This window comes from Perognathus longimembris, chromosome 16, assembly GCF_023159225.1.
Source record: "Perognathus longimembris pacificus isolate PPM17 chromosome 16, ASM2315922v1, whole genome shotgun sequence".
NCBI lineage: Eukaryota > Metazoa > Chordata > Mammalia > Rodentia > Heteromyidae > Perognathus > Perognathus longimembris.
The window spans coordinates 52,163,297-52,179,692 of NC_063176.1; the positions used below are offsets into that span (position 1 = coordinate 52,163,297).

At 41.2% G+C, this 16,396-nt stretch overlaps 1 protein-coding gene across 2 annotated transcripts in view; it reads right to left on the reverse strand.

Annotated features, from left to right (window-relative positions):
- The window catches only part of C1qtnf7 (C1q and TNF related 7), an 83,516-nt gene that overhangs the window by 52,022 nt on the left and 15,098 nt on the right, over positions 1 to 16,396 (reverse strand). Inside the window, exon 1 of one of the 2 annotated variants that reach the window (XM_048364569.1) lies at positions 791 to 974. The exons of the other annotated variant lie outside the window; for it this stretch is intronic. The gene's annotated coding sequence lies outside the window, so the exon portion shown is untranslated. Of the gene's footprint in view, positions 1 to 790; positions 975 to 16,396 lie in introns of those variants that run through there. 2 annotated transcript variants of the gene reach the window in all.

Genomic DNA, 16,396 nt, shown 5'->3' on the forward strand with positions numbered 1-16,396 from the left:
AGTGACTTCCCAGCCATTATTTACAATCTGATCTAAACTACCCATAAAGGAAACACACACAACAATAGTGCTTTGTTTATGAAATTGTGTACTCTGTTCCTATAATTCCTGTCACTAACAACACACCATTTGCCACTCGATTTCAATATGCATGCCCTCATATTGCCATGATGGCTTTACCCAGCCATGTGACTTCATGAGCACATTTGTTAATCATAAGGTAGACAGTAAATAAATCACCACCTTCAACAGAAAGTAAATTGAACACAGAATTTACGCTACTACAAAGGAGTGTCTTCCCAAGCCCTCAATATTGTTTCCCCCTCCACTAAAATCCTAGCATATGGAACCAAAGCATCCTCTTAACTTTGACAGTTGTAGACACTGATTGGGTGCCAATGCTGGTAAGCAGGAGGAAGACATACAGCCACTCCCACCTGCTCCCACCACACCTGGCTACTTCGCGTTTGAACATGGGTCTGCAAAGGAGCCTAACTGACAAGTTGGGAGCTCTTCCAAAGGAAGCCTGCAAGAGAGAAGGCGAGCCTGAAGGCTTTGCACTTGCCTTCTTTGAAGAGAAGTATCCCCCAGAGACTCTTATTGACTAAGCCTCCTTCAGTAAACACCTCTAAACATCACACACACACACACACCACACACACCACACACACACACACACACACACACACACACACACACACACACACACACACCTGCATCAGCAGCAGCCAAAGGGCTCATCTTGAGAAGGAAAAGTCTGCATGGATTGGAGAGAGGGCTGTTTACTTACAGTGCTTGCAAGATGTTCCAACAGCTGGATTCTTTGAACTCAGGGTGCGCAGATGAGAAGCCTTTGCATGAAATCCCCTTCTCGTTGGCAGCCACGAATCCTCATAACTCGGCGGCTTTAGACCCATAAGTCATTTCCTGATTGGTCTTCAAAAATGAACTTCCAGGCCCCAAACAGTGATGGGATGGAGGGAGCGTGTGAGGCTCTCTGCAGAGCTCCTGATGATTTGATGACCCCCTCAAGAACAAAAACAAAACCAGTATCCTTTATCTGTTGGCTTGTTCTCCAAATCATATGGGGAACTAGCACGTAGCGTTCTGAAAGTAATATTCAAGTGGAACGCCTTGTCATCTTCCACTCACGGGACATAGGGAGTTTCTTCCAAGACAGGTTGCAGTTGCTGCTTAGCAGTCACTGCAGGAGAGACCATGAAGCTTGGCCTCTTCAGTTGACAGTCAAAACAAAATCCAGCCCAGGCCTTGCAGGATGCCACTGGGGTCGCCCGGGGCTGGAAGATCTGGAATCCAAAAGCTTCCTGTCATGCCAAGACTCTGTCCACAACTGGGAAGTAGAGGCAGCTGCAACAGCTTGAGATTTGTCTCTTGGTCTTTCAGTGCCAAGTCCCTTTATGTTTCTGAATCTCGGTTCTCACGGCTTCCAAACAGCATTCATAAGAATATCAATCTTTCCTTGATCATGCCATGAGGTGATTGTAGGGAGAGCGCCACCAAGAATGGAAACAATTGAGCCAGGTGCTGGTGGCTCACATCTCTAATCCTAGCTACTCAGGAGGCTGAGATCTGAGAATCACTGTTCCAAGCCAGCCTGGGTAGGAGAATCCATGAGACTCCTTCCTTCAGTTTATCACCGTAAAGCCAGAAGTGGAGCTGTGGCTCGGGGGGGAAAGTGCTAGCCTTGAGCACAATAGCTCAGGGACCATGCTCAGGCCCTGAGTTCAAGTCCCAGGACTGGCACCAAAAAGAACAAAGAAAAAGGAATGGAAGACATTGTGCGACATCAATGAATCTCAGCATGCTCACATTTACTTTCTATGCTCTGCTCTCCTTTCCTTTTTTTTTCCTTCTCCATTTCCCTCTTCTATTCAGTGTTACTTTATTTGCTGGAAGAAGCCACTGAATTACTTTTGGGTGGAAAAGAAAAGCACTAATCAGGGAATAGAAGAGGATATAGAAAAGATTTTCAACCCAGGTTAAGATTAGATGAAAGGGTAGCTAGCATGTCTCGGCATTTGATGCAGAGAGAAGGCTGGATTGGTAGCAGAAAATCACGGTTTTGCCTGACCACCACCTGAAACATTTGTCAACCAAGGGAGCCCAATGGAGTAAGAGAAATATTCCTGATCACAGTCTCCTCACTGGGGCCATGATCCCTTGCTTTGCTAGGCTGAGGGCCTTGGGGAGATAAATAAGTCCTGAGGGTGGTGCTCACTTGAATGGATTAGTGACTTTAGGGACGGTCCTTTCTGCCTTCCCACCAGGTGAGAACACAAATGTTTGTTCTCTCTGGAGGATGAGGCATCATGATGACAACTTGGAAGCAAAGACCAGGGCCTTAGCAGACAACAAGCTGGCTTTCACAGCTATGAAAAATGAACCTTCATTGTTCATGAATTACCAGGCCTGTGGCATTTTACTGTAGCAGCAGTATTAGACTGAGAATGTGGTATTTTTCATCATTAAACATGGAGAAAGTATTGTTGATTGGACTGTACCATTTCCACTTCTCATTTCATCCATGGCATGAGCTACACCCATGGCCTGGAGCTCCTGGTTCCTTTCTTCTTAAGAGTACAGTTTAGCTCTTATTCCTCTATCACCATCTTTTGGAGCTTGTGCCCCTAAGCTTGCCACCGTTGCGTTTCCTTGTTACAGTTCAAATTGCCCTTCCATTTGTCGAATTGTCCTTCTAAAGTATCCATGACATTATCTTTATATTCCAGCAAGAATGAAACAGCAGAGCTTTGACAAATGTGAAGTCATCTTTATCATTTCAACAGCTACCGAAAGCACATGACTCAAGAGCTGCTTCCCCTTTGGAAATGCTCAGCCCAGCTCTAACTCATATTTAATTATTCCCTTCACTTGTTTGCCCTTTCATAAATTCATTCTTGAAATGTCATTTCAGTTAAGATTTGCACTCTATCATCTATAAGAGCCATTTTCTAATTAAGCTTTGTCTTAGCTCGGCTGTCTGTTGAGTGTTGGGGGTACATAGTTTCTAAACCAGCTGTAAAGTGAGTTAGAACAGGGAGCTACCACTGGTTAGACCTACTTGTTTCATTGCTTAGTGAAACCTTAAAGCAACTCGGAAAGTTTGGTAGCCTCGTTTTCAAGGTTATGAAACTGTAAGAACTGTGATGAGATGAGCCTTGCCTTTTCCACGAAGAATTCTCCTCCTATGTCTCTTTTCCTAGACAGCATTATTGGGCTGGGGATATGGTCTAGTGGCAAGAGTGCTTGCCTCATATACATAAAGCCCTGGGTTCAATTCCCCAGCACCACATATACAGAAAATGGCCAGAAGTGGCGCTGTGGCTCAAGTAGCAGAGTGCTAGCCTTGACCAAAAAGAAGCCAGGGGACAGTGCTCAGGCCCTAAGTCCAAGGACCAGGACTGGCCAAACAAAACAAAACCTAGACAGCATTATCTACATTAATACTTATTTTCCTCACTGAATAGAAACAGACAAGATTAATGACTATATTATAAAGTTTGTTGTTTAGATTCCATTATGTATATTCACTTGTTGGCCTAACATTTTGCTCATAGATATGTCTCCACGAATCTTTTTTTTTCTTTGTCCAAGGTGTCATCACACTTTATGTAAGCCACCAAATTATTTTTAGTATTTTATTGGTCCATTCTCTAAGTGATGGTTTGAATACAGTCCATCCTCTCTGATACTGATGTTGAAACTTGAAAATTATTGTAATGGTGCTAGGAGCTAGGTCCTTGAAGAGATGACTCTGCCACTTACTGTGTCAGTTACATTAGTTATTTCCAGTTGTTACAACATGAGCCCAGACTCTTTCTTGCCTTCCTCCTGTACCAGCCCACTTGTTTTTTCAACTCCTGCCATGTTACCTCTGCAGCAGGAAGACTTTACTAACTGTTGCTCCCAAGCAGTTGCTCCCCAAGCAGTTATTTTTACAGTGTTGGGGTTGAAGCCAGAGCCTTGCACAGGCTAGGCAAGCATTGTACCACTGAGCAACACAGATTTAAAAATAGCCACAAGAAATAGAATATGCCTATGTAAAATCATGAGGAGTTCCATGAGCATTGGGCATAATCCTACTATAGAATAAAAATTAGCCATGCACAAACATAAATATACAAAACAATAGGTTTCTTATATGCCGAGAAAACCCACCAAAGCAAATAAAAAGGACATTTTAAATCCAAACTCTTACTGTGTCCTCACGGAGGGAATATCTGCTATCTCTTCTCTGTTTTTCTGTCTCCCACCCTGTCCACCAAGCCCTTGGTCAGCTTCATTGGTGTGTAGAGACTCACACTGTTGGTAAGAAAATTTTCCTCTCCCTTCTCATTCTTCTTCCTGATTCTGTAGCCACAGGGACTCTTTGTCCCCTCCTAATTAAGACACATTTTCTCTCAAAGTGACCCTTGACTCCAACTTCATTTTGTTTCTTCTTCTTGTTTTTCAAGCTCTTATCCTGGGCTAGAGGACATGCTCGAGTACTCTATTACTGAATCATATCTTATCCCTCCCCACTTTTTAACATTATTTCTCTCAGAGCATGCAGCAATTTGAAATCACATATTTGAAATGGTGATCTTTATTGTACATTTGCTATTTAGTTGGGGAAAAAAAAATCTTCCCTGAAGAACTATGGAAGTAAATGGGACTAAGAGCAGAATCATGGCTGACATTTAATATGTGCTAGCTCACATTTTCCTGGGCATTATCTTAATCCTTCCCACAATACCAGTAGAAAAATTTAAATCATTGATTCCAAGTCTCAAGGATATCAAAAGAGAAAGTCAAGATGGATGCCAGCTGGTGAGGATCTAAAGTTCTTCCTCAGAGCAACCTAATATATATTTACTTGTGGGTGACAATAGATTTTTTTTTCCTAGTAAGATTCTAGAAACATCCATGTCCGAAAATCGGCCTGGCCTTCAGAACTGATATGGGAGTCCCTGTGATCTATACTGGCTGCTTCAGTAAAGTTTGTCCAATTAAAAAAGAAGTCAATTTGTAGAGGAAAAAAAATAACAGGTCTGTTAATGACCATGGGTGGTTCTCTTCACTTACAAAAATCGCAAACATGAAATAAAAATGCTGATATGTGTGAAGCCCAAACGGATCAGAAGTCTCAAGTGCATGACCTTGATTTGTTGGAAACCTTGTCATGAGGGAGGGAGTGCTTGGATGTGCCTCCAAAGTAGAGTTAATTTTTTTTTAGGACTTTCTACTAAAATAAAAGCAACTAACTTGGTGGAAGGTTTCCTCATGAGAGAGCTCCTCTTTGAAGACTGAGAATTGCCTTTGAGTTCTTAAGATTTTGAATGAAGACATTTAAACACAGGCCTGGCTTCAAAGCATAGCTTTTGATCCAGAAACATTTCTTGGTTTACATTTCTTAATTAATGATAACATTGATTCAAAAGAAGAAAGGGGACCCAAATCCCAACCATTTGTCTCGTTAGTAGATGGATCTCCTGTGTAAATAGCCAAAGCACCATGTCCTTTGAAAGAAGCCCATCTCAAGCGCTTCCAACCTGGAATCTCCTCATCTCATCATCACGACCATCTCTCCCCCCCGCCCCGCCACTTTCCATCGCAGTTTTTCCGTTCCTCATATTTTGCCTCATGATCCGGATTTCTCAGTAAATCCACATTGATTTCTTGTGAACTCCTTGTCTCAATCAACAGTTGTGCTTTCAATTACTTGTATATGTAGTTGGGATAAATGTACTTGCTGTGCCTGGCTGGTCAAACAGCATGGCACAGCTACTTTGGAGAATGTAAGCCAAGTCTAAGTCACATATTTAGCTGAAAGGTAAATATAGAGCCTAAAATAAAATAAAGGAGAAAGGAGAAAATAGGCAAAGGAAAAGAAAACGATTAAAAGAAAGGAAAGAAATAAAGAAGGGAAGCAAAAAAGAAGAGAATAAAGAGAAAGGGGAAGAATAAAAATCATTGAAAGGAAAAGTGAATGTTAGGTGTGGCAGTGTGGTACATACCTATAATCCCAGCTACTTGGGAGGCAGAAGTAGGAAGATCACGAGGTTGAGACCATGAGACCATGCCGGACAAAGTTACCTAGACTGTCTCATAAACAAAACCCAAACAAAAATAAATCTCCAAAGGGTTGAAGGTTCTGTGGCTCAAGTTGTAGAATCTTTTATCTAACACACACACACACACACACACACACACACACACACACACACACACACACACAGCGCACTGATTTAAATCCCAAGCACCACAAAGAAAAATAAAAGAACAAAAGAAAGGAAAAGAAAATCAGAGCGGAATGGGAAGACAATGAAAGGAAAGATCCTAAGATTTCAAATAAAGCAGTCAGTCTATCCATTTTCCTTTGAGTCTGTCTATAAGATTGGGTTACCACATCACAAATTCTTCTGCAGATGTGGCAACTGGTAAATTGACTTAAGACCATAACTGTCACTAAGATTTATATTTGTCCAGCTTTCTTGGCTTGCCTGGCAGTTTCCCTAAATCAGGGAAGTCTCTTGCAGCATGGGAAAAGCTGGTCACTTTATCTTTGAATACAACAGCAAATCTCACTTCGCATGTTCTTTGAGCATCGTGCAGGCAAGTCCTCTGCTAATGGTAGTCTATCTCTTCTATGCCTAGGATGCTATATGTTCACTACAGTGCTAGACGTCTTCCAGCAGGTCTTTGGGTAACTCCTTTCCCATCTATGTAGTTCGAGCTGGGTTGTTATGGGTAGTGGCCTTCATACTGATGCTTCCTCCAACGTGAGCAGCTCAACCGGGCAGGGCTGGGTATAACAGGATGTCAGGTGTAGTGGTGAGTATGTAACCCAAGAAAGACAGAAGGCCTTTTGCTTATAGTGAAAACTGTCACTGGTCATTTCTGTACTATGTATGATGGCCAATAGTTAAATAAAGAAAAAGAAGACTGGAGAGAGGAGAGAGAAGAAAGCAAGAGACAGAGAGAGGGGAGGGGGGAGACCTCACAACTTTATCTGAAACCTTGGATCCTGCCATCCATGAAGATAGCTGTATTCCAAGATTGCTCAACCACATGAGCTCATACATTTTCTTTTTGCTCAAGCTAGTTAGTAGAGTGCCTGCCACGTGCAACCCAAACACTGATGACTAATAGACAGAAATGAAATCTTTTATTCTGGTTCTGGCCCTGGGAGGGATATGTGAGTTAAACCATACAGAATTGCCAATATTCAGCTTCTTTTAAGTGCAAATGCAGAAATTTCACTTGGCTCAATTTATGTCTTTCAATTTCGCAGACAAAGAAAAAAAAATCTGTGGTGATAAGTAATAGGCTTGAGATCGCAGGTTTATTATATGGCAGGCCTGCAAAACAAATCTTGATCTGTTTAACTCTAAGCTACACAAGTATAGGTCTAACCTTTATGCTGCCTGAAAAAAAAAAAGAAATAATCTTGGGATATTTTGGCTAATATTAGATATTGACTCATACCTACATACAACCTTACACATGGTGCCAAATATCTACTTGATTGCTTCCAAAAATCCATGTTTCACAGGATGTTTTGTGAAGAGGCCTCAGACACATGAGAGTGTAAAGTGAGATGGAAAATGATGTTCTTCTCGGGGACAAATTTACGTTTCGGTAGAGGTACTCCAGACAATGGGTGTCAGGTTTCCAGATGCACTCGAGCTTTCATAATCAACAGATGTCTGTCTTCAGTCTTGCCTCATTCCAACTCTCCCTTTCCACTCCCACCCCGCACCCCTCAACCCCTTCTTCTTGCCTTATACTTAGGCTTGAACTGAGGGTCTGGGCACTGCTCCTTAGCTTGTCTGCTCACTCCATCACTTGAGCCAACCCCAAACTTCCAGCTTCTTGCTAGTTAATTGGAGGTAAGAGTCTCATGGACTTTCCTGCTCAGAATCCTCAGATCTCAGCCTCTGGAGTAGCTAGGATTACAGGTGTGAGCCATGGGTACTTGGCTTTCTCCTCCTCTCTCCTCCTCCCTCCTCCTCCTTCTGAGTCTCTTCATTCCCTTCTCTAAGAAGAGATTCTTTACCCATGTTACTTACTATGAAGAGAGACTGATTAACCATAACTCTAACACAACATATTTGTAAGCAGCTGAGTCCGTGAGAGAAGCATTCTTTTATCATTATTGTCCAAAAGGCTTGGATACTGATGCAACAGAAGGATGCTTGCCCAGGAGATATTTCTTTTACGTGGTGGTGGTCTATGTATGCTATAAAAATCTCCGAGTATGATTCTGGCATGTTTATGAAACATTTTTTTTAATATTTTTTAGCATGTGAAGTTATTGCAATTCAGGATGATCAGTAAAATGTAACTAATGCTGCTGAAAGAACAATGTGTCTTATTACAGTATTAATAATACTGCATAATAAATACATTCAGCACAATTGGCCAAATATGACCTTTCCATAAATTTCCTTCCCCTGGCTACATAATAGTCAACTCTAGTCATCAGCTACCACCACAATAACAAGGCAGGGTAATACATACTCAGGTTCCAGCAGCTCATAGCAACAAATATCTCTTTTCTTTTCTCACTCATTGTCAGCATGCAACTTACCCAAGATTACACAGGTTGTAAATGAGGAAGCTAAAATTCATTCATTCACCAAACATCATTGAGCTCTCACCAAGTTCTGGGTATAATGTAGAGACCAATAAACCACAAAAGCAAATACTACGGACACCTCAAAAGTTAGTTTGCTCTCTATCATTGTAGCTTGGGGGAGTCAGCTAAGAATGAGAATGTAGGAGGTAGGAAAGATTTGCTGTGCTCTGGTAAGTCAATCAACAGAGCTGTGCTTACCAAGGACTGGGGACATGCACAACCTGACGAGAATAGGAGCCATCATGGAATCGCAATGAAATCAATTAATGCAAATATAAAGACATTCCAAGTGGAAAGTAGTGTTGCATCTCCAGTTTCACTGGAGAGAGAGGAAGAGAAGGAAGCATTTGAAATCATTTTTGGATGTCTACGCTATTGCCAAACATTGTTTTATGAGAAATACCCACGGAACAATCATCTTCATGTTACATCTCTCTGAAGGTCAGTTTGTAAATGTCTACCATGAAGAGGGGTCATTTCTTTCTTAGTACTGCTTTGGGTTGCACCTAACACATTGTACATTCAGTAGGTTTCCTAGCCGATTCTTAGCTGGTCCTCAATGTCTATTCTTTCTTACTAGCAGTGACTCTGTTTGCCTGCAGCAGCAATGTGATCATATAAGCACACACTTTCTCAGACACCTCTGTGGGAAGCAAAAGCCATGTGATACTGCCCTCCCCGGGGGGGGGGGGGGGGCAGGAAACCAACCAGTCCGTGAGTGAGTAGAGTGTGATGGGAAGGTGGCTGTGAGAAGATTCAGCTGATGTCACCTCTTCAGATCTTACTTTTGGTAGCTTGCCATGGACCTTGAATGCTGTCATGACATTGAGGCAGAGTAGATCTGTGGTCATAGTGAAAGGTTGTTTGCTAAGGTAGAGGTGCAGAAAGAGCTTGGGCCCTCCATAACAGTATAAAGTGGCTAGAGGCTGAATGCTGAATGTTTCTCCAGCCATATGCTGGAACCCCAATTTCCAGTACAGTGGTAATTGAGGAGGAGACTGGGAGCTAATTAGATCATGAGGTGACCTCATGAATGGAATTAGTACCCTTACAAGCAAAAAGAGAGAAGAGAGAGATAAACTTTCCTCCCTTCCCTTTCATTTCCTTCCCCTTCTTCCTTCCCCTTCCCCAAACTCCCTTTTCCTTCCTTCCTTCCTCCTTTCCTCCCTCCCTTCCTTCCTTCCTTCCTCCCTCCCTCCCTCCCTCCCTTCCTTCCTTCCTTCCTTCCTCCCTCCCTCCCTCCCTTCTTTCCTTCCTCCCTCCCTCCCTCCTTTCCTTCCTTCCTTCCTTCCTTAATTCCTTTCTTTCCTTCCTTCCTTTCCTTCACTTTCATTTGTTTGTTCATTATCTCTGCTTCCTTCCTTTCTCTCTTCCTTTCTCTATTCACCCCCCAGATACTATAAGATGTCCTTGATCTCAGACTCTCTAGTTTCTAAAACTAGAGATAAATGTTTATTAAATAATTCAGTTGATGGCTTCTTGTTATAGTAGTCCAAACTAAGACAAAAGCCATCAGACCAAGATTTGATCACCCATCTTCACATTTACTGCTTTTTAGGTGAGAAAAACAAACTTCCTTTTGGCCCAAGGCCACTGAATGATGAAAGCAAACACATTCCCTGAGAGACACATTTCTCCTTATTTTCATGCTAGATTTATTATGGAATACTATTAGATTTGTGTACAATGCTTCATTGTAAAATATTTGTCTTCTTTTAGAACAAATTTTCTGGATTTTTAAATTTTTTTCTCTTTAGACGAGGCATCATTTGGTTTCAGTATAACAAAATTCTTCTTCAAGAAAACACCAATAAAATTTTCTTGTCCTCTTCCTCCTCTTCCTCCCCTTCCTCCCCCTCGGTCTTCCTCTTGCTCCTCTTGCTCCTTCTCTCTCCTCTTCTCCTCCTCGTTTTCATCTTCAGTTTTTGTGCTGGACTGGGGTTTGAACTAAGAGCCTAGCCTATGTTCCTTAGTTTTTTGTTCATGACTGACACTCTACCAATTGAGCCACACCTCCACATGTGTTCTTGTCTAAATTAATCACTCAACACTCAATCATTATAGCTTGTAGAAGCAGCACACCTGCCTGAAAGATTGGGTTGAGCTTAATCTTGCCTACCACAGTAACATCCAGGGCAGAAAGATCAAAGCTCCAAATAAAAAAAAAATTCTAACGGGAGAGATACCACAGAATTAGTGGGACTTCAATTAAGATTCACATTCTGTAATCCTATAGCTTTAGCTGTGAAGTGCAGTTGGAAAAAGTACAGACTTTCAAAGCAGGAAATCCAGGTTCAAGTTCCCATTCACCTACTCCCTCCTGAGTGATTTTGATGAAGTCTTTTTCTTTCCAGTTTAAGTTTCCACATTGCAATATAGTAATGACAGTGATGATGATGATGATGGTGGTGGTGGTGATGATGATGACAATAGGTCCTACTTAGAGTCGATGTGATGAGTTTGCAAACTGTTACATGTTAAAGCACCTTGTAAGAAATAAAATACCGTGCACGCTCTTGTAACTCTTAGAGGTAAAGACATGCTAAGTGTAAAACAGCACCAACTTTTCCCATTGGCCTTGTGGTGCTGATGTGTGAGCTAGAGGCGTGAGCCTGAGCTGTTGAAATACACATTAACTCTAAATGCCCTGTTAACAATTAGTAATGCAAGTCTTCCATGATTATAATGAAGGACTTTGTGAAAACCTAACTGCCAGTCATGTATAGGTACATAAGACTACGAATCCAGAAAGTTACTATTTTAAGTAAGTATTGTGAACATGTTAGTTCTTTAGAGATTTTAAATTTAATTAATTGGAGATGGGAAGGCATTTCCTCAAAACCTCTCAAGTTATTTTGTTTTTGCCATTAGAGTTATGTTGCTTGAAGAGTCGGTAGGATGGCTTTGACTTAAGCATACAGATCCAGAATACTGACTCAGGTAAGGGAAGCGGGATTCTGTGATCTGAATTTAGGTCATTAGTCACTCACAGAACAAGGAGAGGCTTCGTAATCAAGGGTTAAGAAGACTTAGGCCTATTTACTAGTGGGAAAGAAGGGACTGAACTTCTCAAGCCACCTAGACCTCTTTGGTCACATACTTGTTAGGTAATAACAAGTGCTGGGCCTATCTTCAGAACATTACTGACTCACGAATCTCCATTAAAGAATCCTATTTCATACATAGAAAGACTGAGGAATAGGGAGATTAAGTGACTTGCCCAAAGCCTTCTAGGTGGGTTGGATCCTAGGCGATTTGATTCCCTTTCCTGTTCTTTACTATGTCACCCATGGTGGGGGAGCAGGATAAAGAAAAACATGTGTCAGGCAGCTGGGTTGTGAATCCTGCGAACTCGTCTTAAGAGCTCAGGAGTTCACGTATTTTCTTGGGAGAAGGCTGAGGAACTGCAGAAGACCATTCTGGCTTTCTAGGGAACTGAATGTAGCCATCTCATCATATACAGCAATATCTCTTTTAAGTCTAATGTGAGATTTAGGGATTTGAGGAAGACATCTGGAATTTATTTATGGCATTTGGGTTTGGAAATTTAATATTAAATTCTTATAATGAAAGAGGTAAGGAAGTCAGAGGAGTCTCTATTTGTGGAATCTGACTACATGGGACTTATGTGTGTAAACTGAGCTTAATATCTGCCTAAAATGTGTCTCTGAATAGCTTGGGTCATGACTGTCAAATGGAAAAAGGTATCTGGGATGATTTTACCCCCTGTGTACATGTAAATTCCCTCTCTAGATAATATTGAAATAGCATGATTATCTTGCCTATGTTGAGATTGTAACAAAAGGAAAATTAAACAGTTCTCGTGTAAATTCTGATACCAGGGAGATAGCATGACCTTTTGAGATAGATAGGTTTGGGCTGACTGTACCATTCTATTACGTGTCTTAATATGGACAATCTCTACATGACTATTCCTTACCCTAGAGGAGATTGTAAGGAGAAGATGTTAGGTGGAAAACAATGGTATACATTTGGGGGAATTTCTGTGATTCATTGTGGCTAAGGTGAAAATTGCTTGTGAAGAAAGAATAAATGGAATGTAGATGGAATCCAATAGGCAAAATCACAGGTAGGCTTGGGTCAAGGCTAAGTAAGTATTATGTAACCACCAAAAAGTGACTTTAATTTAATTTTTTAAACACTCAGCAAAATTGGCAAGCAGTAAATTATTGTAGAGCATAAGAGATAAAAACTAAATTAGACTGAGTTGAATCAATGTTGGAGAGAATGAGGATTGACTCTGGTGGTGTTATTTTGGGAGATGGCTGGAAGTAGAGGGATGGGATTAGAGGAAGTATGCCCTAAGAACATACACCTTGGGGTCATGGAGACTTCCACCTAGGTTTCAAGGCAACGAGATGGGTTCAGAGCCCCCATGAGAAGGCAATGAATGGAGCTATAAGGAGAAGCCTAAGCTGCAATGGAAACTCCTGGAAGCTGGATGGGAAATACAAACGGAGTGAACAGAACCAGGAGAGGCCATGCAGGCTGTAACTCGAAAGGCAGTAGAGGTGGGGTTTGCCCACCCTTCTGGAAGCTAGGTTTGGAGCTATAGCATTTGCTCTTTGTGCCAGGTTTCAGCCTCCCTTTGGCTGTCCTTCCTTGTTATACCTTGTTGTTCTCCTGTGGCATGTGATTTGTGTACTCTGTGCCATTGTATGTTGGTCTCAAAGCTGAGAGCTTGCTTTGAGGCTCAAAGACTTTTGGACTTGGACTATTGGATAGTGGTAAGCCGGTAAGGCTTGGGCCTCTTAGATATGGACAACATTCATTTTTCATGATGAGATGAAGAAGGCTGCTTATAAACCAGAGGCAGAGTGTAACAACTCTAATATAGTCTCCCACAAAGATATGTGTTGAAGCCTTGGAGGGGCAAGGCCCCTTTCTGTCTCTGCTTCCTGCTTCCACGAGATGGGCACCATTCCTCTGACTTGCCCTGGCCACTTCAGTGCCATAAAAACAGAGCCAGCTGATCATGGATGGAAACCTTTGAGATCATGAGCCTAAACACATTGTTTCTCCTTTAGACTGTTTTCCCAGGTACTTACCACAGTGATCCATGTGGCTAATGTAGAGAATGCTTCCTTCTGGTGTCATAGATAGATGTCTTATAAAGTATATATTCTTTGCTGGTCCTGGGGCTTGAACTCAGGGTCTGAACACTGTCACTGAGCTTCTTTTGCTCAGGCTAGCAACTCTACCACTTGAGCCACAGTGCCACTTCTGGCTTTTTCTGTTTATGTAGTATTGAGGAATTGAACCCAGGGCTTTATGCATGCTAGGCAAGTACTCTACCACAAAGCCACATTCCTAGCCCAAGTATGATCTTATATGCTTTCTGCTACAATATTTTCTACTATGGCTATATGAATGTCTATGTGGGTCAAATATAGGTTTGCTTACATGGTCATTTTTAATGTTATGTAGTGTTCAGAGGTTCTATGGATTTCCTTAGTGTTGTTCTAAATTTTGATGTTTAAATTGTTTCCATATGTCCCTTAATTCTTTAAGGAACATCCTTGCCACTAATTTTTAGCTTATGTGTATGATTATTTCCTTGGCATAGTATTCAAAATATAGAAAGAGATTACTTAAAGAGTTTCATTTCTCTCTCTCTCTCTCTCTCCATCCAACTACCTACCTACCTATCTGTCTATCTAAATTACCTCCTAGAAGAGTTGTCTATAGTGTTTGAAGACACTCATTTTATTGTAGAGACTAAACACGAGATGATAATCAACTTTGACAGTTTAGAGCATATCCCAAGAAAGTAAGCAAGATGCTGAAATTAGAGAAATTACTAGGAACAGCTAAAGAGTAAAATGTCCAGAGTGGGAAGTTGTGCCAGTAAAGAACTGGCAGTATTGGTAAGAGTTCACAAGACTCCTCTGTAGAAGAAAGGTGGCCATGTTCTGTCGAGTTCCCAAGAAACAGTGAAGATCGATTTGTAGAAGTTCTGGAAAGTCTGGCTTACATGAATGAATCTGGAGGACGTTATATTAAGTGAAATAAGCCAAAAACAGAAAGACAAATACCACATGTTCTCACTCCTATATAGAAAGTAATAAAAGTTGGTCTCATAGAAGTAAAGAGTAGATTAGAGGTTACCAGAGGCTGGAGAGGGTGGGCAGGAGGGGCGCATGGACAGAGATTGGCTAATGGGTAAAAAATGTAGTTAAATAAAGGTTCTAGTATTTGATGGCACAGCAGGTTGACAACAGTTAATAACATATTATGCATTTCACAATAGCTAGAAAGGAATATTTTAAATGTTCCCAACACAAAGGAATAATGAATGTTTAAAGTGATAGTACACTAATGCTAATTACCCTGATTTGATCACTGCATGTCATTTACCTGTGCTTATATATGATACTGTATTCTGTGGGTGTGTGCAATGATGTAGCAATTAAAAATAACAAGAACAAAACGTTACAATTTGTAAATAAAAGGAAACCTGCTCTAATCAGAAATATAGTTTTTCCATTTAATGCTGAAATATGCTAATGCCTATATTTTGGAAAGATGTCTTGGGAATAATTCCCATTTGGGATTGTGTCCTTTAAAAGAGAAAAACATACCTATGCAATGGAATATATTGTATTCTTTTCCTCTTATGCTGCCATCTAGGCTACTTAATATTTTTACATCTTAGATATAAACCTAAATATGACTTCACTGGAGACTAGAAAAATTTTAAGTGGTTTTTAGTCAGTCTTGACCATCTGCAGATTCTGTTATTGCAAATTTTTCTAATGGCTAACATGTATCTGTGATATCTAAATCAGTACTCATGACTCTTTATAGATCTGCAAAGCTGAGATTAAAGGTGACAGTGCTTTGCCTTCTACTTTTAGCTCCCTGCAATGAATGGTAATGTATATTGTAAACATGTGTTCTTTTATTGTAGTGGTTTTGGTATCTCATTTCTTGCATTTTTATACTTTCCTTGGTGATCTTGCTGTTTGAGCAAATTTGGTTTTCCTTTGCCAGTCCTGGGGCTTTGACTCAGAGCCTGAGCACTGTCCCTGGCTTCTTTATGCTTAAGGCTAGCATTCTGCTTCTTGAGCGCCACTTCTGGCTTTATCTGTTTACATGGTGCTGAGGAATCGAACCCAAGGCTTTGTTCATGCTAGGCAAGCATTCTACCGCTAAGCCACATTCCCAGTTTGATCTTGCTGTTTAAAACAGCATGAGAGTGCAAGAGAGAATACATGTGCTAGATAAGCTTCATGCAGGCGTTAGTTGCATTGTCTTTGGCAATGAGCCTGACTTTACTGAGTCAATAATACATATGATGTAAGGTGTCTTAAAACATAGATAAGCATAAAACAAAGTTATATAACCAATTTCCAGAAATATTGTGACTTAGTCTTTCAAGAACCTAATCTTATACATCTCTAGGGGCAGTGGTTCAGAGATTGCTCAGTCAGCATTCATGATAACATTGTATCACATAACTGCCATAGATTGTGAGGACTTACTGTGTTCTAAATGCCCTCAGAACTCAACTCTCAAATGCCTGGTCATCTAATGTAATCCCAAAGCCAGCTAAGTGGAGGTCTTTTCTGCTATCAAACAATTGCTCTCACCCTGCCAGATCGTTTGATGGGAGGGACCAAACATGGGCATGCTGAGGACTCTGGACTGCAAGGAAAATGCAACCTGCCAGCTCTCATCCTGCATGGACAGGATGAGGGGCTGTCACTTTCTCTCCCCTAGGGATGGTCTCCT